The sequence below is a fragment of the Symphalangus syndactylus genome, chromosome 18 (assembly GCF_028878055.3).
Source record: "Symphalangus syndactylus isolate Jambi chromosome 18, NHGRI_mSymSyn1-v2.1_pri, whole genome shotgun sequence".
Classification (NCBI taxonomy): domain Eukaryota; kingdom Metazoa; phylum Chordata; class Mammalia; order Primates; family Hylobatidae; genus Symphalangus; species Symphalangus syndactylus.
This window is the reverse complement of record NC_072440.2, coordinates 91,672,266-91,685,331: the sequence shown is the minus strand read 5'-3', so window position 1 is coordinate 91,685,331 and position 13,066 is coordinate 91,672,266. Positions and strand designations below refer to the sequence as shown.

At 45.8% G+C, this 13,066-nt stretch overlaps 1 pseudogene; it reads right to left on the bottom strand.

Annotated features, from left to right (window-relative positions):
- Positions 1–1,096: 1,096 nt before the first annotated feature.
- Positions 1,097–12,455, bottom strand: LOC129467552 (small ribosomal subunit protein eS25-like; annotated as a pseudogene).
- Positions 12,456–13,066: the final 611 nt, after the last annotated feature.

The following is a 13,066-nucleotide window of genomic DNA, read 5'->3' as shown; positions in this document are numbered from 1 at the left end:
TCTCTGGAGGATTCCGGAAGCATGTCCTGAGCCACTCCAGTGAGCTGGGCTCTGCTCATGTTTCACGTGAGCACCTCCCTGAACTGCAACAACAAATCTGTGGAGTAGACATTGATTACCCTTTTTACAGATGAGAGCACAGAGACTTGCCCAAGGTGGCTTAGAGAGTGAGCAAGCCGGGATTCACATCCAGCCTGTCTGACACCAAAACCTGTGTTCTTTCTTCTGGGCCAGTTCCCCCAATTTCTTCATGTCAGAAGCCAAGCGGGTCGTAGAGGAGGGGAGATGTGAGAGAGATCTGGGTTTTCAGGATATTCTTGGGCCTCACCTGGTTGCACTACCTGCCCTCCCATCCTCACTCCAGCTCATTTCTCTCCCTAAATACCAGATTCTCTGCAGCCCAGGCTCCTTGAGGTTGGGAGCGTTCATTTAAAGTCATACGGGAGAAAAGGAAAAAGAATCATGGATGTTCCCAGTTCAGCCTTGAGTCTCTCTCTCAGGATGCCTTTTGCTGCCAAGAATGATGAAACGGATGTCTTGGCAATAGCTTCAAATGTTTCCTGCCAAACCAGGGGAGAATTTGTCTTCAGTTTAGATGCAGCCAAGACAGACAAGTCCCAGCTCTTATTATTCACAGGAAATGCACAAACACACACAAGCTTCCCAAACCTGGGAGGTCCATGGCTCCCCAGCTTCTCCTCATCAGGATTTCAGCATCATCTAGACACAGCTTGCACCCCCCACTTGCTTCACACCTTCCATCCCCACACCCTTCAGGCTTTCCATGTCACCCCCACCCCTCGTCATCGGTGACTCCAAGGCCTCGGCCTGGCAGGCAAGGCCACCTTCCTTTTGTTGCCATCATGTCCTAGGTAAACTTTTTGTTTTTGGTGGTGGCAGTGGTAAAAGACACATCACATAAAATTTACCATTTTAACCATTTTAAAGGGTACAATTCAGTAGTGTTTAGTATATTTACAAAGCTGTACAACTCTCGTTGCTATCAACTTCCGGAACATTTCATCACCCCCAAAGGAAAACCTATACCTCCCCCCACTCCCAGCCCCTGACAACCAGCTACCTACCTTCTTCTGTCTCTTTAAATCTGTCTCTTCTGGGTATTTCATATAAATGGTATCCTACAATGTGTGGCCCTTTGTGACTGGCTTCTTTCACTCAGCTGAATGTTTTCAAGGTTCATCCATGTCCTAGTGTGTGTCAGCACTTCTTGTACTAATACTTTGGGGCTGCTCTTTAGGACTGAATAATATTCTATTGGATGGATAGACCACATTTTGTTGATTTTTTCTTCCATTAATGGGTGTTTATGTTGTTTCCACCTTTTAGCTATTGTGTATAGTGCCACTAGGAGCATTCTTGCATGAGTTTTGTTTGAACCCCTGTCTTCGGTTCTTTGGGGCATATACCTAGGAGTGGAGTGCTGGGTCATACAGGAATTCTATTTTACTTCTTGAGGAACCACCACACTATTTTCCATATTGATCATACCATTTTACATTCTTGTCAGCAGGGTATGAAGCTTCAATTCCTCTACATCCTCACCAACATTTGTTATTTTTCTTTAAAAAAAAAAAATTCTAGCCATCTGAATAGATTTAAGTGGGTATCTCATTGTGGTTTTGATTTGTATATTTCTGACTAATGATTTCGTTGAGCATATTTTCTTTTTCTTTGATTTAATAAAGTTTTATTTTTCTAAATGTACAGTTGGTTGGACCTGTTCGTGCTTCTTCACCAGCAGCTGGCGCATCTCCACCCTTGGTATTTCTGGTGTAAATTACTTGAACTCTGTGCTTTGAAACCAGTTTGATAAGTCCTTTGCTAAGGAGCTCCTGAAGGCTGCCCTGGCCAGGGAGACTCGAATCTTCAGTCTCTCAGAAATCATAGCTGGGGTTATAAGTTTACAGTTGGGAACTTCCTTACAGGGTTTGTCTTAGGTAGTTTTGTCAAACAAAACTAAGTTATTGGGCTTGTCCTGAACTATGTCTTTGGAGCACTTCTTCTTTTTGGCCTTGTCCCCGGATTTGCTCACTGGGTCTTTGTCTTTCCTGGCCAACTTTCTGGCGTCTTTCTTCTTCTTGTCCTTGTGTGGTATTGTGAAGCTCAGAGAGCAGTGGTGAACACTACAGCCTAGCTAAGATGTCAGACAAAAAGACACTGAACGTGTTTTCATGTGTTTGTTGGTCCTTTGTATATCTTCTTTGAAGAAATGCCTATGTAAATCCTATGCCAATTTTTAAATTGGATTATTTGTTGTTAAGTTGTAGAAGTTCTTTATATATTCTAGACACTAGATCCTTAAAAGATATATGGTTTGCAAACATTTTGTCCTATTCTTTGTGTTGTCTTTCACTCTCTTGATGTTGTCCTTTAAAGCACAAAAGTTTTTAGTTTCGATAAATTCATGAATTTATCTTTTGATTTTTTTTGGCCGCTTGTGCTCTTGGTGTCATATCTAATAATCCATGGCCAAATCTCAGGTCATGAAGACTTGCCCTATATTTTTTATTAAGAGTTTTATAGCAATAGCTCTTATATTTAGGTCTTTGATTTATGTTGAGTTAATTTTTGCATACGGTATGAGGTAGGGCACAACTTCACTCTTTTTTTTTAGACAGTCTTGCTCCATCGCCCAGGCTGGAGTGCAGTGGTGTGGTCTCAGCTCACCACAACCTCCACCTCCCAGGTTCAAGCAATTCTCCTGCCTTGGCCTCTGGAGTAGCTGGAATTACAGACACCCATGACTATGCTCAGCTAATTTTTGTATTTTTAGAAGAGACGGGTTTCACCATGTTGGCCAGGCTGGTCTCAAACTCCTGACCTCAAGTGATCTGCCCACCTCAGCCTCCCAATGTGCTGGGATTACAGGCATGAGCCACCACACCTGGCCTCTGACTTCATTCTTTTACATGTGGATGTCCCCTCCAATACCACTTGTTGAGAGGCTATTCTGCATGGAATGGTCTTGGCACCCTTGTCATAAATCAAGTGCCACATGTGTATGAGTTTGTATCTGGACTCTTAATTCCATCCAATTGATCTATATGTCTATCCTGTGCCAGTGCCACACTGTTTTGATTACTGTAACTTTGTAGTGACTTTTGAAATTGGGTAGTATAAATCCTCCAACTTTGCTCTTCTTTTTGAAGATTGCTTTAGCTATTCAGGGTCCCTTGTAGTTCCACACACATTTTAGGGTTAGCTTTTCCATTTCTGTAAAAACATCACATTGGGATTTTGATAAGCATGGCATTCAATCTGTAGATCTATTTGGAGATTACTGTCATTTTAACAATATCAATTCTTCTAATCAATGAACATGGAATGTCTTTTTATTTTCTTAAATTTTATTTAATTTCTTTCAGCAATGTTACAGTTTTCAATGTTCAAGTCTTCGCCTCCCATTGTTAAATTCATTTCTAGTTATTTTATTGTTTGGTGCTATTGTAGATTGAATTGTTTTCTTGATTTTCCTTTTGTAGTGTGTATAGAAATGTAACTGATTTTGTGTTAATATTGTATCCTTCAACTTTGTCAAATTCATGTATTAGCTATAATTTTTTTTTGTAGATTCTTTAGGATCAGCTACATATAAGATCATGTCATCTGCAAATAAAGATGGTTCTACTGCTTATTTTACTGTCTAGATGTCTTTTTTTTTTTTCTTGCCTAGTTTCTCTGGCTAGAACTTCCGGTACAATGTTGCATAGAAGTAGCAGAAACAGGCCGGGTGTGGTGGCTCACGCCTGTAATCCCAGCACTTTGGGAGGCCAACATGGGCGGATCACCTGAGGTTGGGAGTTTGAGATCAGCCTGACCAACATGGTGAAACCCCGTCTCTACTAAAAATACAAAATTAGCTGACTGTGGTGGCACATGCCTGTAATCTCAGCTACTTGGGAGACTGAGGCAGGAGAATCACTTGAACCCGGGAGGTGGAGTTTGCAGTGAGCCAAGATCGCACCATCGCACACCAGCCTGGGCAACAAGAGCAAAACTCCGTCTCAAAAAAAAAAAAAAAAAAAAAGAAGTAGCAGAAATGGGCATCCTGTCGTGTTCCTGATCTTTGGGCAAAGCTTTCTGTCTTTCACCAAGTGTTTTCTTGACTCTCATTGGCTCATCCTCTACTTTCTCCAGGGTGTCCGGCTGTCACCCTTGCTCACTCTGCAGCCCCAAGGAAACCAGTTCTCCAGCCTTTGCCACACCCACATCCTCTAGTCCCCACCTCTGCCCTCCACTTTCTGATTCAGTGCCCTATCTTTCAAACCAAGAGTTTTTTGCGGAGTTCCTAAGCCTCACTCATGTGGCTCCAACTAGTCATGGATCTCTCCTCCCTGGCCCTCTCCCACAGCCCTGAGCATGAAGAGGCCTGAGGCACACTTCATAAATGCTGAGGTCTTGAAAAGCCTAAGAGGTCAGGCTTGCTGAGAAGAGCTATGTCTGAGCCCACCTGGCTACAGGGAAAACAAACCCCAAAACCTTGCTGGCCTGATTGGCACGAGCCCAGAGAGAACTGATGCCCATCCAAGAAACACAGGTGTTCCAGGGCCCCTGCTCTGTGGCAGGTGAAGCCTGCTGACAAGCCAGAGACACTCTTGTCTGTGGGCAGGACCTTCTGCTCCTTTCCCTTGCAGCTGGAGGGGAATCCCAGATGTGCCCACCTGCTGCCCATGCCCCTGAGGCCAAGCCCTTCTGCGAAGGCAATGGCTTATGACACCAAAAATACCACAGTTTAAAAGTGAATTTGGAGCATAAACCCAGAAACAGAAGCCAGGGAGAGCCCAGTACCGTGAGCAGCATCTTCTTGCTACCTGCTAAGGCAGCTCCTTTGCTTAATGTGGGGTGACATCCTCCTGGGAGCCTCAGCACCTCTCTAAGACCAGGCCAGACACTGCTGGGACCCTCAGCCAGGACTGGCACCAAACAACTCCCAGAAGAATTTGACAAAACCATCCTGAGAGTGGGATCCTTTAACCTCCTCTCTCAGAAATGACCAGTCAAGCGGACCCAGAGTAAATAAGGATACAGAATTCTGAGAAATACAATCAATAAATTTGAAACTCTACATATTCTCCAAACAGGAGATATATATATAAAATCTGTTGAACCAGCCAGGTGCAGTGATTCATACCTATAATCCCAGGACTTTGGGAGGCCAAGGTGGGAGGATCATCTGAGATTGGGAGTTCAAGGCCAGCCTGACCAACATGGAGAAACCACATCTCCACTAAAAATACTAAATTAGCCAGGCATGGTGGCGCATGCCTGTAACCCCAGCTACTCGGGCAGCTGAGGCAGGAGAATCGCTTGAACCTGGGAGGTGGAGGTTGCCGTGAGCGGAGATTGCGCCACTGCACTACTGCACTCCAGCCTGGGCAACAAGAGCAAAACTCTGTCTCAAAAAAAAAAAAAAAAAATCTATTGAACCTTTATAAAAATTTGTTATATACTAGGTTGCAAAGGAAAACTTTTGAGTTGTAGAAAGTAGAATTGTACAGATTCCCATTCTTAGACCTAATTTAATAAAACCAGAAATGAATTACAAATGGGTAATAGTGAGAAAATCTTGAGAACAAAAGCACAAACATACAAACATTACTAGTATTTTAAATAGCTTTTTAGTTTTAAACAGGAAACAAACACTGCAAATTTAGACTTTTTGAAAATTAATAGAAATCAAAACAGAACACGATAAAATGTATGAGAAGTGGCCAAATCTGTGCTTAGAGAAATTTTTATAGCCTGACATGTTTTTAAAAATTAAACAACAAAAATAAAGGTAAATAAAAATTTGACATAATGTTTTAAAAAGGACTAAAAAAACCAGAAAAACAAAAAACTAAATGAAGACCAATAGCATATATTTCTCCAAACATAACCAATAAACAAGAGACAAAACCCTAGAAATAAAAACTGGACTAACACCACAAATACAAAGATAATTCTTAACATTATGAGGATAGGATAGATATTTGAGCTCTAGATGAAATGGGCACTTGACTATAAAAATATAAGTGATCGGCCAGGCGCGGTGGCTCACGCTTGTAATCCCAGCACTTTGGGAGGCCGAGGCGGGCGGATCACGAGGTCAGGAGATCGAGACCATGGTGAAACCCCGTCTCTACTAAAAATACAAAAAATTAGCCGGGCGTGGTGGCGGGCGCCTGTAGTCCCAGCTACTCGGAGAGGCTGAGGCAGGAGAATGGCGTGAACCTGGGAGGCGGAGCTTGCAGTGAGCCGAGATTGCGCCACTGCACTCCAGCCTGGGTGACAGAGCGAGACTCCGTCTCAAAAAAAAAAAAAAAAATATAAGTGATCAAAATTAACTTGAAAAGAAGTAGAAAAACATGAATTTACTATCCATAGGAGAAATGGAGATGATTATTGATGAACTAAGTTTCTCCAAAGACCAGGCCCAGGAAGGTCTACCGATGAGTGACAGGCAGGTGAGGATGAGGACAAGATGGGAAGCAGAGGGAAGGCCAGGCCTGGGGACCTGGGCCAGGGAGCTGGTTTATTGCTTTGCATTTTTGCAAAGGTCACTCTGCTGTCCTGATTTCCACATGAGCCTGGAGATGCAGTTCTTGAGTTCAGACGTCAAGCCCTACCCTTCTCTTCTTAAACTTAGGACGCTTGAGCCTCAGGTCTAAGGAGGAATCCTCAAGCTGAACCCAAAAGCACCGATGCCAAACACACAACTTCGGGAACGTGCAGTGGCAATAGCAGGAGCCCGCCTCTCACTCAGAAGCAACAACACTGCCTTAGGCTCAGCCAACACTGCCTTAAGCTCAGCTGAAAGGGACACGAGATGACAAGACGACGGAGTTAAAGGTCCTAACTTGTAGCCAGCCTTACATAACCATGGGACAGAGCAAAACAAAACAAACACCTTCTCCCTCTCCACCCACAGCTGGCTGCAGGATGAGCACCGTCCTGGGGGGCAGAGGCCACCAGACGCAGCATCAGGATCCCGGCCTGCTGCTCTAATATTGCCTGTGAGAAGTCAGGTTCTCAGGGCTCTAGTCCTCGCTCTCTGCCACATGAGAACCCACAGCAGCCTTCCTGCATCCCAGCAAAGGACCATGCACTCCCCAAGCCAAAGGGGTCCTGGTGGAGACCTTCAGTAAGATTGCCACTTCAAAGCCGCTCCGGGGGCCCAGGTGGACCTCTGAGCTCTCCTCCAGGAAAAGGCCTGTTCTCATGAGGCCTGTTGTAGCTCAGGCTCTTGGAGCCTTCTCTAGGGAGCACACTGAACAGTTTTCCGAATACTGAGGCTCCTCTTGGCTTCATTCCGGGAGTGGGAGAGGGGAGGGAAGATTGGGCTGAGCTGCTCTGTGGATTTGCTCAGCTGTGTGTCACCCCATGCTGCGCCAACAGGCCCCGAGCCACCATGCAGTAAATTCTCCCCATTCGCCTGTCCAGGACAACACAGGGTAACTAGAGGAAGAAAAAGAAAAGTTGGAAATCATACAGAGGAGGAGAGAGATGCTGTCAAGGAACAAAGGCCAGTTGGTGCCAGGACTTCCAGGCCAACTGAGGATTCTGACCCCTCATCGCTCCAGAGGACTCTGGAGGTGTCCTTTCCTTCAGAGGGTGCCCCCAGCCCCTTGACTCAGTTTTTCCCATTTACTGGACTGGAAACTCCTCCCACCATCAGTGAAACATTTGCTAAGCCTCAGTTGGGAGCCCAGGTACCCTGGGGACTGTGGGGGCTGTCACCAAAGGTGGAGCATGGTCTGGGGATACCAGGTATCTTGGAGCCGCAGGCATCTTCTACTTCACGAGCTTCCTCCCTGTGGTTCCTTTTTTATTTTTAAGTAGATTTTTTTAAAGAGCAGTTTTAGGTTCACAGCACAATTGAACAGCGAGTACAAAGTCCCCACATGCCTCCTGCCCCCACACATGCACAGGCTCCCCCACCACCAGCAGCCTGCACCAGAGTAGGACATTTACCAGTGAAGTTACATGGACACATGGACACCTCCTTATCACCCAGAGCCATAGCGTACATTAGGGTTCACTCTTGTTGCGGTGCATTCTACAGGTTTAAACTAATGAATAACGCCACGGATCCACCATGAGAGTATCATACAGATAAGTTTTTGCCCTAAAAATCCTCTGTGCTCCTCCTATTCATCCCTCTCTTCCCCTTGAACCCCAGAAACCACTGATCTTTTTATGGTCTCCATGGTTTTGCCTTTTCCAGGTCAGACAGCTGGAATCATACAACACATATAGCCTTTTCAGATTGCCTTCTTTCGCTTAGTAATATGTATTTAAGTTTCCTCCATGTCTTTTCATGGCTTGATAGCACATTTCTTTTTAGCACTGAATTAAATGCTCAGTGGAATCATCATCTAGATGTACTGCAGTCTATTTACTCATTCACCTACCAAAGGACATCTTAGTTGCTCCCAAGTCTTGGTAATTATGAGTCAAGCTGCTATAAGCATCCATGTGCAGATTTTTGTGAGGGCATAAGTTTTAACTCCTTTGGGTAAATACCAAGGAGCACAAATGCTGGAGACTATGGTAAGAGTATGTTCAGTTTTGTACTGCGGTTTCAACAGGTATATTGAGATATAATTCACGTACAATCAAATGTTCCCATTTTAAGTGCACAGTTCGATGAGTTTTGGTGAATGTTTATAGTCATGCTCACGTGTAGCACACTTCCATCACTCCCAAAAGCTGCCTCATGGCCCCTCGCAGCCAACCACTCCTGTCCTGCCCATCCCCAGCCCCTGGCAACCACGGGTCTGCTTTCTGTCACTACAATTTTGCCTTTTCTAGAGTTTTATGTACGTGGGATCATACAAGATATAGTTTTGGGGTCTGGCTTCTTTCACGTAGCATGTTTGTGACATCCATTGTGGCATGTCTATTAAAGGGTTTTTCCTTTTTGACGCTGCACAGCATTGCGCTGCATCCATGTGCCACTGTTTGCTTGTTCATTGACCGTTCGATGGATATTTGGGTTGTTTCCTTTGGGGGAGGAACCCTTATGAATAAAGTTGCTATGAACATCCATGTCTAAGTCTTTGTGTGTGTGGCTTCTTTTCGAAGGAAGGGGGAACACTGGCTCACTCCCACCCAAAGTGATTGAGGGTTGATGAGGAAGCTGGGAAAGCCCAAGGGGTAAAGAGAAAGGGATACAGGCCAGCCTGGCCGTGGGCCGCTGGAACTGCCAGAAACCTCTCTCCACTTGACCACATCGTGCTCAAAGGTCAGGGACCAGGAGAGGGAAACCGATGTGTTTACTTCCTGTCTCCATGGTGCTGGGAGAGCTGTTCTTGCTCTGAGTGTGGAGTGAGCTGGGATGTACTCCCCGCTGCCACATTCCTGTTGGCATTATTCCTTGTCAGAATGGCTCATTTCCAGTTTGTTCCATCTACCCTCCCTTTCGTAGACCTCCATGACCCACCTGGATCCAGCCCCCAGTCACATACCAGGGCCCCCTGGACACAGGGTCCCTCAATCCCAGGGCCCCTTTATGGGTCTCCAGTGGTTTTGTATGTGCCCATTCCCATGTGGCACCCCCACTGAGGCAGCAGAAGCAGGCCATCACCCTGCTCACCAGCGTGGGGCTCAGAGAAGCTGAGAGACGGCAGAGGGTGGCACAGCCTCCTCCTGCACCTACAACCACCCTCCATGGAGAGCAAGCCATCAGCACTCCTTTGCACGAAGATGTCTGGCATTCACTCTCAGATGAAGAGAGGGAGCACTCAAACCCTAGGATTCCTCATAGCCCAGTAGACAACAGCTTAACAGAATTTCAACAGAATTTTAATTACACACATATAATTAATACTATGCATCAGGTATTGTTCAAATAACTTTACAAATATTAACTCATTTAGCCTTATACTACCATAATGAGGCAGGTAAAATTGTTATCCCCATTTTATAGATGAGGAAACTGGGACACAGAGAGGTTAAGTAACTGGCCCAGGGTCACACAGCCAGGAAGACCAAGAGCCAGGAGTTGGCTCACATTTTTAGTCTCTGCACTCTGCTGCCTATGGATTTGTCGGTTTCCTTCTTTTCCCAATCATTAAATTATTCTAACAGTTTTGTTGAGATATAATTTATATACCATAAACATCACCCATTTTAAGAGTACAATTAAACAATTTTAGTAAACTTATCAAATTGTGCAACCATCACAACAAGCCGACTTTAGAGCATTTCTATCACCCTAGGAAAGATTCTTTGTGCCCTTTTGCAGTCACTGTTGGTTCCAACCTCTGCTTGAAGCAACTGCTAATCTTTCCGTCTCTGTAGATTTGTCCTGGAAATTTCATATACATAGAATCATACAACAGGTGGTCTTTTGAGTCTAGCTTCTTTCACTTAACATGATGTATTTGAGGTAGATCCATATTGTAGCATGTATCGCTCCATTCCTTTTTTGTGACCTAATAATATTCCATTGTATGGATTTACTGCATTTAGTTTATCCATTCACCAGCCGAGAGGCTTTTCCATTGTTTCAACTTTTTGGCTGTGATAAATAAAGCTGCTATGAAAATCTGTGTACAAGCCTTTGAGTGGACATATATTTCTCTTTCTCTTTAGGTATATGCCTAGGAGTGGAATTGCTGAGTTGTGTGGTACATTTATGTTTACTTGTTTTAAAAACTGCTAAATCTATTTCCCAAAGTGCTGCACCATTTTCCATTCCACAGCCATGGATTTTATAGATTGTGAGGTCCTGATGCAAATCCTAGGGCCACCCATACAAGCAGACAGAGCCCAATTTAGGGTCCTGGAACCAGCCTAGGTGTAAAATGAGGCCCTCTGGGGAGGGTGGGGACTGAGTCAAACTCAGCCTCTCTGCAGCTTCTGATGTCTGAGAAACAGGTGGGCAAGAAATCAGCTGTTCTACTTTCTGATCCAGAAAATCATTGCCCTCTGGGACTTAGAGCACTTGTTAGGGGAAAATCAGCAAAGTGGCGATAACACCAAAAGGAAAAACAGAAACACACTGTGGAGACGTCAAGGGCGATCTCACCAAAGGAAGAAAACCAGCCTGAGAAGGCAGCAGTAAAGGCAGTTGGCCTGCAGCTCCCATGCTCCGGAAGCCTTTAGTTCCCACTGCCAGCATCCTCAGAACCTTTCCGACTCCCTCAGAGGCCAGCGAGAGGATAATGGGGTGATGGTAAGGGGGAGCCCCAGGACTCAGCAGCCTGTGGCTCTGAACAGACAGCACTGGTCCAGCCAGGGAAGGCCTTCTCCAGAGCTGCACTGCTGGAGGAAGGAAGGAAGGAAGGAGCGCCGCTGTCCCCCTGCCAGCCAGGATAGCTCTGAATGTCACCAGCTCTCCAGTTTGTGCCATTTCACTATGCAGAGTCATTTCACTATTTATTAAATAGTCATTTCACTATTTAATAAATAGTGAAATAAATAGTCATTTCACTATTTAATAAAGAGATCCAGCTTTTGATGGAGAGAATTTGACGTGTCTGGCAGCAGCTGCAAAGGACAGAACTTTATAATGATGGTACGTGGTGGGTGTCTACACACACTACTGCCTGCCCAGCTTCCTCCTGACACGTCCCCTCACACGGGAGTGAAACCCACATGGCACTGCTGAAACACACAGAGGGCACAGGGATGGCACGGGGGCCATGCCTTGCAGAATGGAATGGGCCTCTGCTTGCTATTGAATTTCACGTGCTCAGGACAGGTGGTAACTGTACTGGGTCGAATTGCATCCCTTCAAATTCACGCCCACAAGGACCCTGTGAAGGTGCTCCTATTTGGAAATAGGGCTTTTGTAGGTATAATTGTGGTAAAATGAGGTCATATGAGATTACAGTGGGCCGTAATCCAATGACTGGTGTTCTTTCCTATAAGAGGGAAATTTTGACACAGACACAGAGAAGACACCGTGTGAAGACACAGACACAGAGGAGAGAAACCCATATGAAGACAAAGGCAGAGGCTGGGGTGATACAGCTATAAACCAAGGGACCCCAAGTGTTGCCAGGAAACCCCCAGAAGCCAGGACAAAACAAAGTAGGATCCTTCCCTACAGATTTCGGAGCGACCACGGCCCTACTGACATCTTGATTTTAGACTCGTGACCCCCAGAACTGTGAGATAATACATTTCTGTGGTTTAAAGCCACCCAGTTTATGGTGCTTTGCCACGGCAGCTCCAGGAAATGGAACAAAAGCTGAGCCCAGGCTGCAGGCAACAAACTGTCCATGCTGGCAGGTGGCAGAGGGAGAGGGACAGGAAGAGAGGGCCGCATGGAGGAGGCACCTCCTTTAGTTGTGCCTGAGGTTCAGGCAGAAGGCCCAGAGAACGGAAGTGAAACTAGAGGCTCAGCATGGCTCCTGGTAGAATTGGCTTTAATGGCTCAAGTTTTTTCATCTTTGCTTCCTCCAACTTGCCTGGAACAGGTACTGCACACGGTAGGTGCCCATTACGTGCTCAGTGTTTATGGATGAGCTCTGCATGTGGGAAAATAGATGACGTGATTGGCCAGTTGGGCTGGAGAGAGCTAGCCTAGCTTTATTTAAAAAGCCATTCAGAGGCGGCTGCTATGTGCTGAGTTGGCAGAGAAGCATCAGGCCTCTGAAAGTCATCAATAAAGAGCCGGCTTACCGAGGCCACATGCTGAGCCCATAATCCCACTCCAGAAGCTGTGGCTTTAGCCTGAGCGTGACCCGAGACATGAAATTGCTTGGCTTTTCCCAGTAGCCAGAGCCACGGAGCACAGGAGTGAGAGGCCAGCCACAGAGGAGGATGGATATCTGTGTACCGCGTGGGATTCTGTGTGTCGCAGCACCAGGCCTGGCATGGAAGTCAGTGGTCAGCACCAGGGCTGGGGGCTTGACTGAGCTGTTAACAGGCCTGCTGATCACTTGCCCAGTGGCCTGCCACCTCCTGTTAGGAGCTAGCTGGTACCGGGCAGGGAAGTCCCTCTGTGAGGATCTAGCATGACCAGTCCACTGAAATTCCTTCAGGCACATAGAGGACTTTATAGTCTACCTGGCTTCCTCCCAGGACCCAGGGTAAGTCTCTTCACTTGGCA